Genomic DNA, 12,923 nt, shown 5'->3' on the forward strand with positions numbered 1-12,923 from the left:
CAAATCATGCTTTAGAACATACTTTCTCATATCTAGAAATTAGGAAAAAACTTTAAATATTGAAAATTAATAATTATCTAGAAAATATTTGGATTATTAAGAAGATTATGTCATTCAGAAAGGGATTGCGAGGTTGTTTAATAAAGGTGATCTTTAACCTTTAGGCTTTTATTAAAAATACTTTATGGTAATATAGGAATCAGGGTAACAACCTTTGATATTTCACTTCAAGATAAGAAGCAGGTAGGACAGAGTAAACAAATTATACTTATGAAACAATCACTTAAGATTATTTAACTGGGTACATTACATTATTTAACTCAAGATATTTACTGATTACTGAGTTGAGTTGTTAGTGGATTAGTGTTAACATTGCACTTTTCAGCATAGGTCAAAACCGCGGTCTTGCAGGTCAGTTCAACCAGTTTTTAGTCTTTGTGGAGGACAAGAAACTGAAGCTGGGGAGGTGGTCTGGATTGGATTCCCCATCCTGCGCGTCACAAAGCATTCCACTTTGGCTGTTTATTGTATAGTTGTGCAGTATATTTAAAATCAATAACATTGCAATTTTGCTTCAAAAATATTAAAACACAATCGTTTAAACATTAACTCCTGATTTTAAGAAAAAAAAATCTATCTTATTACACTGCAGCTAAATTTTAGTTTAAACTTCTTGATGCCTTAGTTTATTTTTCCTGAGTTGTTTCTTATCGATTTTTGTTAAAGACTCAATTCCTGTTCTTCAGATCAGAAACCTTGTCTCCTCTGCATTCATCTGATACACAAAGGGCAACTGGCCGTGCTTTTGACACTATATTAAAAATCTCCCTGTAACCATAGTGTGGTAGGCAGAATCCTAAGATGGCCCCCCAGTTTCCTCCTGTTGGTGTACACGACCTGCACGACCTGGAGAGTGGACAAGACCTAAGAATATGAGGGGCTATTACTCCCTTGATTAGGTTGTGCTGTATCGAGGGAGATTCTCCTGCTGGCTTTAAAGAAGCTGCCATATTGTGATAGGGCCACGTGGCTAGGACCTGAGGGTTGCCTCTAGAAGCTGAGATCAGTCCCTGCCTGGGGACCTCAGTCCGACAGCTGCAAGAGACTGAGTTCTGCCAACAACCTGAATAAGCTTGGAAGGGGACCCTGAGCCCCAGATGGGAATGCAGCCTAGGCCAAAATCTTGGTTATATCTGTGTTAGACCCCAGCAGAGACCCCAGCTGCACTGTGCCTGGACTTCTGACCTACAGATACTGTGAGACAATAAGTGAATGTTGTCTTAAAGCACTAAGTTTGTGGTAATTTGTTATGTAGCAATAGAAAACTAGTACAATCTGACTTCCTTTTCTGTATTCCTTTCACTCCTCTTCTGCAATAGATGTAACCAACAGCAGAAGCCTTACATGACTAATCTCAAAATGGCCTATTAAGACAGTAATTGTAATGGAAACGTGGCTTACCAATGGTGACTTACCTTGTGTGAAGGCAGCATTCTACAAGTGCTGTTACCTGTGCCACTTCAACATTTATACTTGTGTGTTTTCTTAATTCAGATATAATATTTTTAAAAATTCCTAGAAGAGTTCTTTATTCCAAGAATTTCTAGTGAAAATAAAACAATCCTTATAAATGACTGATTTTATAAAGTGAACTATTAGCCATTAATTAAACAATTCCCCAATGCATTTGCATATTTTCTTGACTGTAATATGTTATTTTATCTTTGTTTCTGAAATTGGGATGCAATGCTTCAAATTGATGTCAAAGAAACTTGCTCCCAGAAGGCAGAAGACTGAATCATTTTCTAGCTGTCATTGCCTGCACTTGTGCAAACTTAACCTTGTAGGTATTTTACGTTTATACAATTGTCAGTTCATTTGAGTTGTTTGCATCAGGATCACACAAGCCATTGCTTTATAAATGAAACATATATCCTTAATTGTTGCTTAAAATGTCTTCATAAAGTTAGTATTATGAAACAGCATTGATATGAAAAGTCATTGTCTATGTGGAAGGTAACCTGTCATGGGCCATGATCATTTTTGCTCACTAAGTGTGACCAGCACTTTGTGTCTTAAGGCAGAATTAGATTTCATGTCATGGCAAAAGGCAAAAGTTACATGTTGATATTACCTTTGAAAACTTACTTAAACCAAAAACTTACTTAAACCAATTAGATTGATGTTACTAACACTGAGAAATAGTTGGACCCATTTTAAGTTCCTGCTTTAACTATGCTTTTTACTTTATTCACACATTATTATCTCACCTCAGATAACCAACTAATTCTTCATTGTAAATGGATTTCTATATGTATAAAATCAGTCACTTATAGAGGTTAAAAATTAAAAATGAATAAATTGATATCAAATAAATGCAATAAAAATGATGCTCCAGGTCTCAATATTGGTATCAGATGAGAAAGAATTTAAAGAAAAAGAAGAGCATTAAAGTGAACAAAATGGTTATTTTTTAGTAGGTGAAAAATACCAAATACAATGAAATTCTAACAAAATGAAATTTTTGTAAAGTAAGTAGAACATCAAAACTGATGGAAAAAAATCGTAAATCAAGGAGAGAATGAAAAAAAAAACCTCCACAACTGTTGAAGAAGACTTTAATACAGTACTCTTATCTTTTAAAAGCAAGTAGGTATCAGTAAAAGAAAACAGAATATAGATAATAAAAGTAATATAATTAATCACATTATTTTAGACATATCTATATATCAAATTTTAGAAACTACAAAGAAGGGCTAAGTCTTAAATACTTATTTATGTCAGTTGGTGGTTCAGTTAGGAAATAGAGATCATTCTGGCTATTTTAAGCAAAAGACATTTGACTCAGATAACTTAGTTCATACAAAATGCCTGGAAAGGCAAGAGAACTGAACTGTAGGATGATCCCGAGGAATGATTCCCAGAATCACACTGCTCCACAGGCCTGCAGGGTTGCTGCCACCTTTGCCATAATTAGAAAAGTGGATAATCACGTGAACACCACCTGAACTGTCAAGTTCAAGAGCACACCCCTGGAGCTATGATCCAGGCATCAGGAAACTGTTGCCGATGTCTCCACTGCAAGCGCTTGTGAAGTTAGTGACTGGGCACTGGGGCAATACCACCTCTGTCCTTATTTGCCAGCTGCAGAAAGCAAAACAAGAAGTAGTCCCCTGCCTCAGCCTCACCTGCACCTTCCCAATCTCAAGGTTTGGAATGGGGCATTTTCAGTGTGATCTGTTTCACATCTACATTTTGAATTGCCAATTAATCTTGGAAATATGAGTTTTAGCTTTCCAGCCTCTGTAGTACTAAAAAACTCTTTAGAAAATAGACAGAATGAATACTCAGTACCAGATTGACCATGTCTACCACATCCATGAGACTGAAACAAAACTTTTAAAATAATGGGTGTTTATTTGTATGCAAATTATATGTTTTAATGCTAATAAACTGAATTATGCAAATTAGTCTCAGAACATGAATTAATAAAACTAGTAATCAATAATACATATGTAAGCAAATATTAAAAAGAAACTCAAAGACTGGAATTAAAAATTATCCTGTGAAATTTTTGGATCAAATATGAAATTGAATCCATAGGGCCCTATGTCATTATAAAATAATGACAATGAAATATCTCATAATAGCATTTTCAGAATGAGACAAAAGGTATAGAGAGTCAAATATATAGCATCAGATTCTTCCATTCTTAAAAGAACTGAATTCCTGGTATTCTCCCTGAAATCAGCTACTCCTAATAACTTTGCCTTCAAATTAAAATGAGAAGTGAGATAGTTTTTATATACCAAATTTTCAATTTTAGAAACTGTGATTCTCAGGGTCATCAAAGGTAGAGTGACAATGATATATTACACACTCAGAAAAATTATAAGTTCATACAAAATCTTTGAAGGGTAATTTGGCAATGGGTATCAAAAGCCTTTAAAATATGAATAAACTTTGATGCAGAATTTCATTTTGGAAATGTTATCCCAGAAAAGTAATCAGAAATATACACAAAGAACGTGGAATGGGTTAGCTAGTATAGCACTATTTAGCAAAATTGTCCAATATTAGTGAAAGGTTAGATAAAATATGGTACAATGCTAATTCAATGCTCTGTAACTATTGAAAATAGTGTTTTGGAAAAAAATATTTAATGACTTGGGAAAATGTTCATTATATATTATTTAGTAAAGGATAGTTTACAAAATAACATGTACAACATGATCTAAATTTTTATATATCTATAAATAGAAAATAATACTGGAAAGCTAAATACAAATATATTAACAGTTTTTTAACTGTGGTTGATATATCAGTCAAGATAGGTTACATTATAATTTGGAAACAAACAATACGAAAATCCCAGTGGCTTAATATACAACAGTTTATTTATTTGCTCTCTCAAGGTCTGCTGAGGGTACAGGCAGCTTTCCAGGGCAGCTGTCTTCCATGTGGGAGCTCAGAACCCCAGGCTAACTTGATCATGTGGCACTTCCATAACAAGTCCTTCCACGATTGCCATGGCAGTGGAGAAGAAAGTCTGCTCAGTCCTACAGGTACTTTTCTCCCTTGAATTTATATTTCAACCATAAGCAAGTATAAACGATGAAAAGCCTAAGTATCTCAACCTATAATTCAAAACTTCACTCATCCCAAACGGTTGAGTATCTCAAATCATTCTAGTGCCTGAAAATTAGCTTCCAATTCATTTCATTCCTTGAGAGTAGTGCACTGGCTTGTCTGCACACATCATTTATTCCACCAGAGTCTCAATTATACTAGCTAAAATGAGGAAGAAATATTTACATCAAAGCCTTGATGAAAATTCTAGACTATCTCATCAATAAATAACAGTGAACTGAGATGTGATCCACAGCGTTTATTTGTCTCTTAGACTTCTTTGAACACATTCTGCTTTCTCCTTTAGATAATGCTCATAAATGTTAAATGCAATGGACTCTGGGGTGATTTTATAGATAGAAATCATATTGTTTATTCCAAGCAACCTGCCTTTATTTTCCCCAATGCCATTACTTTGTTTTTGTTGTTCTCTTAAGTTTTGCCAGGGATTTTATGGGCTCTAATTTTCAAGCAGTTTGTACTGCTCGACATCAAGAGTGGGGCAGGGTAATATTTTAGTCATGTTTCTCATCTTGTGTATAACCTTGTGTTAGCCCTTCTGTGTTCTGGTGTGAACTAAAGTTGATTTTTTTTCTTAAAGAAGGGAATTTACTTCTATAGTGAACTTCAAGGACAGAATCATGCCCTTTTGTTAAAATTGGATTAACAGCAACTGGGCACCATAGTTAGAAGACCACTGTAGTTCATATATAAGCATAATAAATAATAGAAAATAGCCTGACATTGAGCAATATCCCAAATTACTGGATCTGCATGAGGGATAGATTTAGATTTCTTCCATTAGGGTTGTTCCATCTCCAAGGTGAGAATGATGTGGTGCAGCAAGGATTTTTAAAATGTGTTATACAACTCTAATTAAACTGCTCATGTATAGATACTAGAAATGAGTGCCTTATTCGGAACAGGTGAGATGGGATAAATGGTGGAAAAAGAAAGACAAATTCTTTGAAAGGAAAATTGTCTATAGTATTAAATATATAAGGTACATGTGATTTCTTGATTCCTTCTGCATGTGGTTATAATCAAATCCAACTTTTCCTATTTCACATACAAAATGAAGCTAGGAATTGGGCTGGGAAGGGAATTTCAATTGGCTTTGACAGGTTGGAGTAATTTTCAACATGGCTTTGAGATAGTGGTTTTGCTTGGCTAATACATATTTTTCAATTTTGTCAATTGAGACAGAAACCCCAAACATTAGAAAAGTGTTTGAATACTGGCTGTTTTGTGCCAGGAAGGCACATTGACTTTGGTGTACAATGTTAAGATCATGAATTTTGCTAAATACAATTGCAAACACATGTTCTACTGCAAAGCAGGCAATGAAGAGCAAATTGAAAAATAAACAACACAAATGGGTTTCACTAAGAAGCACTGAATAACACCAAGGATGTTTTAAAAAATTATAAAATTGTGCAACTACTATAACCACTTTTTACATTGCTAATATTTTAATGAACCATATTGGTTGTGCTATTTTTTCCTACTTTTTTAATAATTGAATTAAGGGGATTAAATTATGAAAGCTTGTATCATACAACTTCAGTCTTCTTTTTATTAGTGAAGGCATTTTAAATACATAAGGAACTAATTTGAGGATGCTTTAAATTTTAATTTAATTATTAAAAATGGTATTTTCTGAAATTTTGTTCTGGTCAGATCAGAATAGTATGGATTTTGGATGAAGACTATTACAAGACTCAAAGAAAAACACATAATTACAATGTGATCTCTAAAATAATGTATAAATAGAATCATTCTGAAAGGGGAAATAGGTGACAATTTTAAAGTTTATTTCATAAATGAAATTATGGTTTATTCTCTATCTATCATTTTCATTTCATTACTTCTTTCTTAGAAATAGTCCAGAGATGTTCCATCATGTAAAAATATGGGCCCATGATATATGGACTCCTTATTCAAGAATCTGTCTGTGGGCAGAGCAGTGCTTCCTAATTCTAGATTCAGAATCTCCAGTGTTCTAGCTTTCTAATCTTTCAGTATGTTCAGATCATTTTCTACCGTTACTGCAACAGTACATCCCCAAAGTCATTCCTGTGAGACCAACTGGTGGTTAAACTCCAAATCCAGGAATGTGTCATTCCCCTTTTTCTCAACTTATAAACAATAGGAAGGATTCAGTTTATTTATTCTTTCATTCACTTAATTTATAGGTTTCTCTGAGGTGTATATACTTGTCTATACTTCTCTTACATTTGTCTTGGTAATGTAGCCTGTCTTAAATCATAAGTTCCTATCGGACAGGGACCATGACTATTTAATTTGCTTTTAACACATCTAAACCAATGCAATAAAAATATGTGAACTTAACACATGAATCTTGATGATGATGATGATTATAATAATTTATGTTGTTTCTCTTTTGCTTCTCAGTGGCATTTACTAGTAATTCACTCTTACTGACAGCAAAGGTTTGTGTATTTTTTGTATACATTTTCATATTTCTTTCAGCAAAAACATAACATAAAGACATAATGCATAAAATTTAACTGCAATATTCCTTTAATTTTATCTCACTTCTCTGGCTCTTTTCCATTTATCTGCCAGAATTACAGATGAGACCAAATCTTTAAATTCTTTGCAATTTTCTCTTTGGATTTACAGCACAAATCTGTTGATTATTTCATATCAGTCACTATTAATATAAGGCAAACATTAAAGAAATGGGAAAGGGATAGTTAAAAGAAATATTCTACAGAACAATGCGTGGTATTTCTCTTCCCACATTCTAATGTAATCCATCATGGCCAAGACTTTAACAATTTGCTGGGTTCCCAGAGAATTATGAGCATTTTTTCTTTTCTGAGATTTTTCTCTTTTCCGCACAGTTAAGAAACTCCATGCTCTCTCTCTTTTTTTTTTAATCTCGAAGAGAGGATCTACTGTACTTGAAAAACTAACTCACAGAGAGTAACATTTCAATATAAATATGTAACTACTAACAAATACATTTGCTAACACTAAGCTTTCTCATTTGAAAATCATACCAATACTGTTATTAGTTGGCATTTGTAGGCTCTCCTATATTGCTTCTCATGGCTATCCCTAAAAAGATGTGGATTTTAAAAAGCAGGTTTCATGTTACGTACATCTTTTAAATACTTATATCACCACCTTGTATACTATAGCATACAATGGATTCTAATAATAAATATATTTAAGTACATTTTAAATACAGTTGTTATTATTAGTTAGTATGGTATTCTTTTTTTTTAAATTTAACATCTTTATTGGACTATAATTGCTTTAAAATGTTGTGTTAGTTTCTGCTGTATAACAAAGAGAATCAGCTACACATATACATATAACCCCATATCTCCTCCCTCTTACCTCTCCCTACACCCTCACTATCCCACCCCTCTAGGTGGATACAAAGCACTGAGCTGATCACCCTGTGCTATGCAGCTGCTTCCCACTAGCTATCTATTTTACATTTGGTAGTGTATATATGTCCATGCCATTCTCTCACGTCGTCCCAGCTTACCCTTCCCCCTCCCTGTGTCCTCAAGTCCATTCTCTATGTCTGCATCTTTATTCCTGTCCTGCCCCTAGGTTCTTCAGAACCATTTATTTATTTATTTATTTAGATTCCATATATATGTGTTAGCATACGGTGTTTGTTTTTCTCTTTCTGACTTACCTCACTCTGTATAACAGCCTCTAAGTCCATCCACCTCGCTACAAATAACTCAATTTCGTTCCTTTTTATGGCTGAGTAATATTCCATTGTATATATGTGCCACATCTTTATCCATTCATCTGTCGATGGAAATTTAGGTTGCTTCCATGTCCTGGCTATTGTAAATAGAGCTGCAATGAACATTGTGGTACATGACTTTTTTGAATTACGGTTTCTCAGGGTATATGCCCAGCAGTGGGATTGCTGGGTCGTATGGTAGTTCTATTTTTAGTTTTTTAAGGAACCTCCATACTGTTCTCCATAGTGGCTGTATCAGTTTACATTCCCACCAACAGTGCAAGAGGGTTCCCTTTTCTCCACACCCTCTCCAACATTTATTGTTTGTAGATTTTTTGATGATGGCCATTCTGACCGGACTGAGGTGATACCTCATTGTAGTTTTGATTTGCATTTCTCTAATGATTAATGATGTTGAGCATCCTTTCATGTGTTTATTGGCAATCTGTATATCTTCTTTGGAGAAATGTCTATTTAGGTCTTGTGCCCATTTTTGGATTGGGCTGTTTGTTTTTTTGATACTGAGCTGCATGAGCTGCTTGTATATTTTGGAGATTAATGCTTTGTCAGTTGCTTCATTTGCAAATATTTTCACCCATTCTGAGGGTTGTCTTTTCGTCTTGTTTATGGTTTCCTTTGCTTTGCAGAAGCCTTTAAGTTTCATTAGGTCCCATTTGTTTATTTGTGTTTTTATTTCCCTTTCTCTAGGAGTTGGGTCAAAAAGGATCTTGCTGTGATTTATGTCATAGACTGTTCTGCCTATGTTTTCCTCTAAGAGTTTTATAGTGTCTGGCCTTACATTTAGGTCTTTAATCCATTTTGAGTTTATTTTTGTGTAGGGTGTTAGGGAGTGTTCTAATTTCATTCATTTACATGTAGCAGTCCAGTTTTCCCAGCACGACTTATTGAAGAGGCTGTATTTTCTCCACTGTATATTCTTGTCTCCTTTATCAAAGGTAAGGTGACCATATGTGTGTGGGTTTAACTCTGGGTTTCATATCCTTTTGCATTGATCTGTATTTCTATTTTTGTGCCAGTACCATACGGTCTTGATTACTGTAGCTTTGTAGTATAGTCTGAAGTCCAGGAGCCTGATACCTCCAGCTCTGTTTTTCTATCTCAAGATTGCTTTGGCTTTTTGGGGTCTTCTGTGTTTCCATACAAATTGTGAAATTTTTTGTTCTACTTCTGTGAAAAATGCCAGTGGTAGTTTGATAGGGATTGCAGTGTGTCTGTAGATTGCTTTGGGTAGGATAGTCATTTTCACAATGTTGACTCTTCCAATCCAAGAACATGGTATATCTCTCCATCTGTTTGTATCATCTTTAATTTCTTTCATCAGTGTCTTATAGTTTTCTGCATATAGGTCTTTCATCTCCTTAGGTAGGTTTATTCCTAGGTATTTTATCCTTTTTGTTGCAATGGTAAATGTGAGTGCTTCCTTAATTTCTCTTTCAGAGTTTTCATCATTAGTATATAGGAATGCAAGAGATTTCTGTGCATTAATTTTGGATCCTGCTACTTTACCAAATTCGTTGATTAGCTCTAGGAGTTTTCTGGTAGCATCTTTAGGATTCTCTATGTATAGTATCATGTCATCTGCAAACAGTAGCAGCTTTACTTCTTCTCTTCCAATTTGCATTCCCTTTATTTCTTTTTCTTCTCTGATTGCTGTGGCTAAAACTTCTGAAACTATGTTGAACAATAGTGGTGAGAGTGGGCAACCTTGTCTTGTTCCTGATCTTAGTGGAAATGGTTCCATTTTTTCACCATTGAGAACGATGTTGGCTGTGGCTTTATCACATATGGCCTTTATTATGTTGAGGTAAGTTCCCTCTATGCCTACTTTCTGGAGGGTTTTTATCATAAATTGGTGTTGAATTTTTTCAAAAGCTATTTCTGCATCTATTGAGATAATCATATGGTTTTTCTCCTTCAATTTGTTAATATGGTTTATCACATTGATTGACTTGCATATATTGAAAAATCCTTGCATTCCTGGGATAAACCCCACTTGATCATAGTGCATGATCCTTATAATGTGCTGTTGGATTCTGTTTGCTAGTATTTTGTTGAGGATTTTTGCATCTATGTTCATCAGTGATATTGGCCTGTAGTTTTCTTTCTTTGTGACATCTTTGTCTGGTTTTGGTATCAGAGTGATGGTGGCCTTGTAGAATGAGTTTGGGAGTGTTCCTCCCTCTGCTATATTTTGGAAGAGTTTGAGAAGGATAGGTGTTAGCTCTTCTCTAAATGTTTGATAGAATCCACCTGTGAAGCCATCCGGTCCTGGGCTTTTGTTTGTTGGAAGATTTTTAATCACAGTTTCAATTTCAGTGCTTGTGATTAGTCTGTTCATATTTTCTATTTCTTCCTGGTTCAGTCTCGGAAGGTTGTGCTTTTCTAAGAATTTGTCCATTTCTTCCAGGTTGTCCATTTTATTGGCATAGAGTTGCTTGTAGTAATCTCTCATGATCCTTTGTATTTCTGCTAACTGCCTAGATCGTAATCTCTAGAAGATTGTTGACTTTAGCCTAAGCTATTATACCATTCTGTGTGATAAAAACACTCCCCCTGGGACTTCCCTGGTGGCACAGTGGTTAAGAATCTGCCTGCCAATGCCGGGAACATGGGTTTGATCCCTGGTCCCGGAAGATCCCACATGCTGTGGAACAACTAAGCCTGTGCGCCACAATTACTGAGCCTGCGCTCTAGAGCCCGCAAGCCACAACTACTGAGCCCGCGTGCCACAACTACTGAATCCTGGGCACCTAAAGCCTGTGCTCCGCAACAAGAGAAGCCACTGCAATGAGAAGCCCGTACACCGCAATGAAGAGTAGCCCCCACTCGCCACAACTAGAGAAGGCCCGCACATACCAAAGAAGAGCCAACGTAGCCAAAAATAAATAAATAAATTTTTAAAAAACCCTCCCCTTTCCCAGCTAAGCAGGTCTGTGCCAGTCCCATGACTGTTCAGTTTGACTGCTCACTGAGGACTATTCCTTCTTCCTTTAGGCCTCCTCCCTGCTTATAATAGAGCCCTCCTTTACCTCCCAGAGAAAAATCCAAAGTCTTTAGCACAGCATTTGAGAACTTCCATAGCATGAATTCTCCATTTTTATTAGATTGAACCATCTTTGTCTGGTTTTGGTATCAGGGTGATGGTGGCCTCGTAGAATGAGTTCTGGAGTGTTCCTCCCTCTGCTATATTTTGGGAGAGTTTGAGAAGGATGGGTGTTAGCTCTTCTCTAAATGTTTGATAGAATTCGCCTGTGAAGCCATCTGGTTCTGGGCTTTTGTTTGTTGGAAGGTTTTTAATCACAGTTTCAATTTCACTGCTTGTGATTGGTCTGTTTATATTTTCTGTTTCTTCCTGGTTCAGTCTCGGAAGGTTGTGCTTTCCTAAGACTTTGTCCATTTCTTCCAGGTTGTCCATTTTATTGGCATATAGCTGCTTGTAGTAATTGCTCATGATCCTTTGCATTTCTGCAGTGTCAGTTGTTACTTCTCCTTTTTCATTTCTAATTCTATTGATTTGAGTCTTCTCCCTTTTTTTCTTGATGAATCTGGCTAATGCTTTATCAATTTTGTTTATCTTCTCAAAGAACCAGCTTTTAGTTTTATTGATCTTTGCTATTGTTTCCTTCATTGCTTTTTCATTTATTTCTGATCTGAGCTTTATGATTTCTTTCCTTCTGCTAACTTTGGATTTTTTGTTCTTCTTTCTCTAATTGGTTTAGGTGTAAGGTTAGGTTGTTTATTTGAGATGCTTCTGTTTCTTGAGGTAGGATTGTACTGCTATAAACTTCCCTCTTAGAACTGCTTTTGCTGCATTCCATAGGTTTTGGGTTGGTGTGTTTTCATTGTCATTTGTTTCTAGGTATTTTGTGATTTCCTCTTTGATTTCTTCAGTGATCTCTTGGTTATTGAGTAGTGTATTGTTTAACCTCCATGTGTTTGTATTTTTTACGTATTTTTTTCCTGTAATAGATATCGAGCCTCATAGCATTGTGGTTGGAAAACATACTTGATATGATTTCAATTTTCTTAAATTTACCGAGGCTTGATTTGTGACCCAAAGTATGATCTATCCTGGAGAATGTTCCATGAGCACTTGAGAAGAAAGTGTATTCTGTTGTTTTTGGATGGAATGTCCTATAAATATCAATTAAGTCCATCTTGTTTAATGTATCATTTAAAGCTTGTGTTTCCTTATTTATTTTCATTTTGGTTGATCTGTCAGTTGGTGAAAGTGGGGTGTTAAAGTCCCCTACTATGATTGTGTTACTGTCGATTTCCCCTTTTATGGCTGTTAGCATTTGCCTTACGTATTGAGGTGCTCCTATATTGGGTGCATAAATATTTACAATTGTTATATCTTCTTCTTGGATTGATCCCTTGATCATTGTTTTGTGTCCTTCTTTTTCTCTTGTAATAGTCTTTATTTTAAAGTCTATTTTGTCTGATATGAGAATTGCTACTCCAGCTTTCTTTTGATTTCCATTTACATGGTATATCTTTTTTCCATCCCCTCACTTTCAGTCTGTATGTGTCC

The sequence above is a fragment of the Balaenoptera musculus genome, chromosome 12 (genome assembly GCF_009873245.2).
Source record: "Balaenoptera musculus isolate JJ_BM4_2016_0621 chromosome 12, mBalMus1.pri.v3, whole genome shotgun sequence".
Taxonomy (NCBI): Eukaryota; Metazoa; Chordata; class Mammalia; order Artiodactyla; family Balaenopteridae; genus Balaenoptera; species Balaenoptera musculus.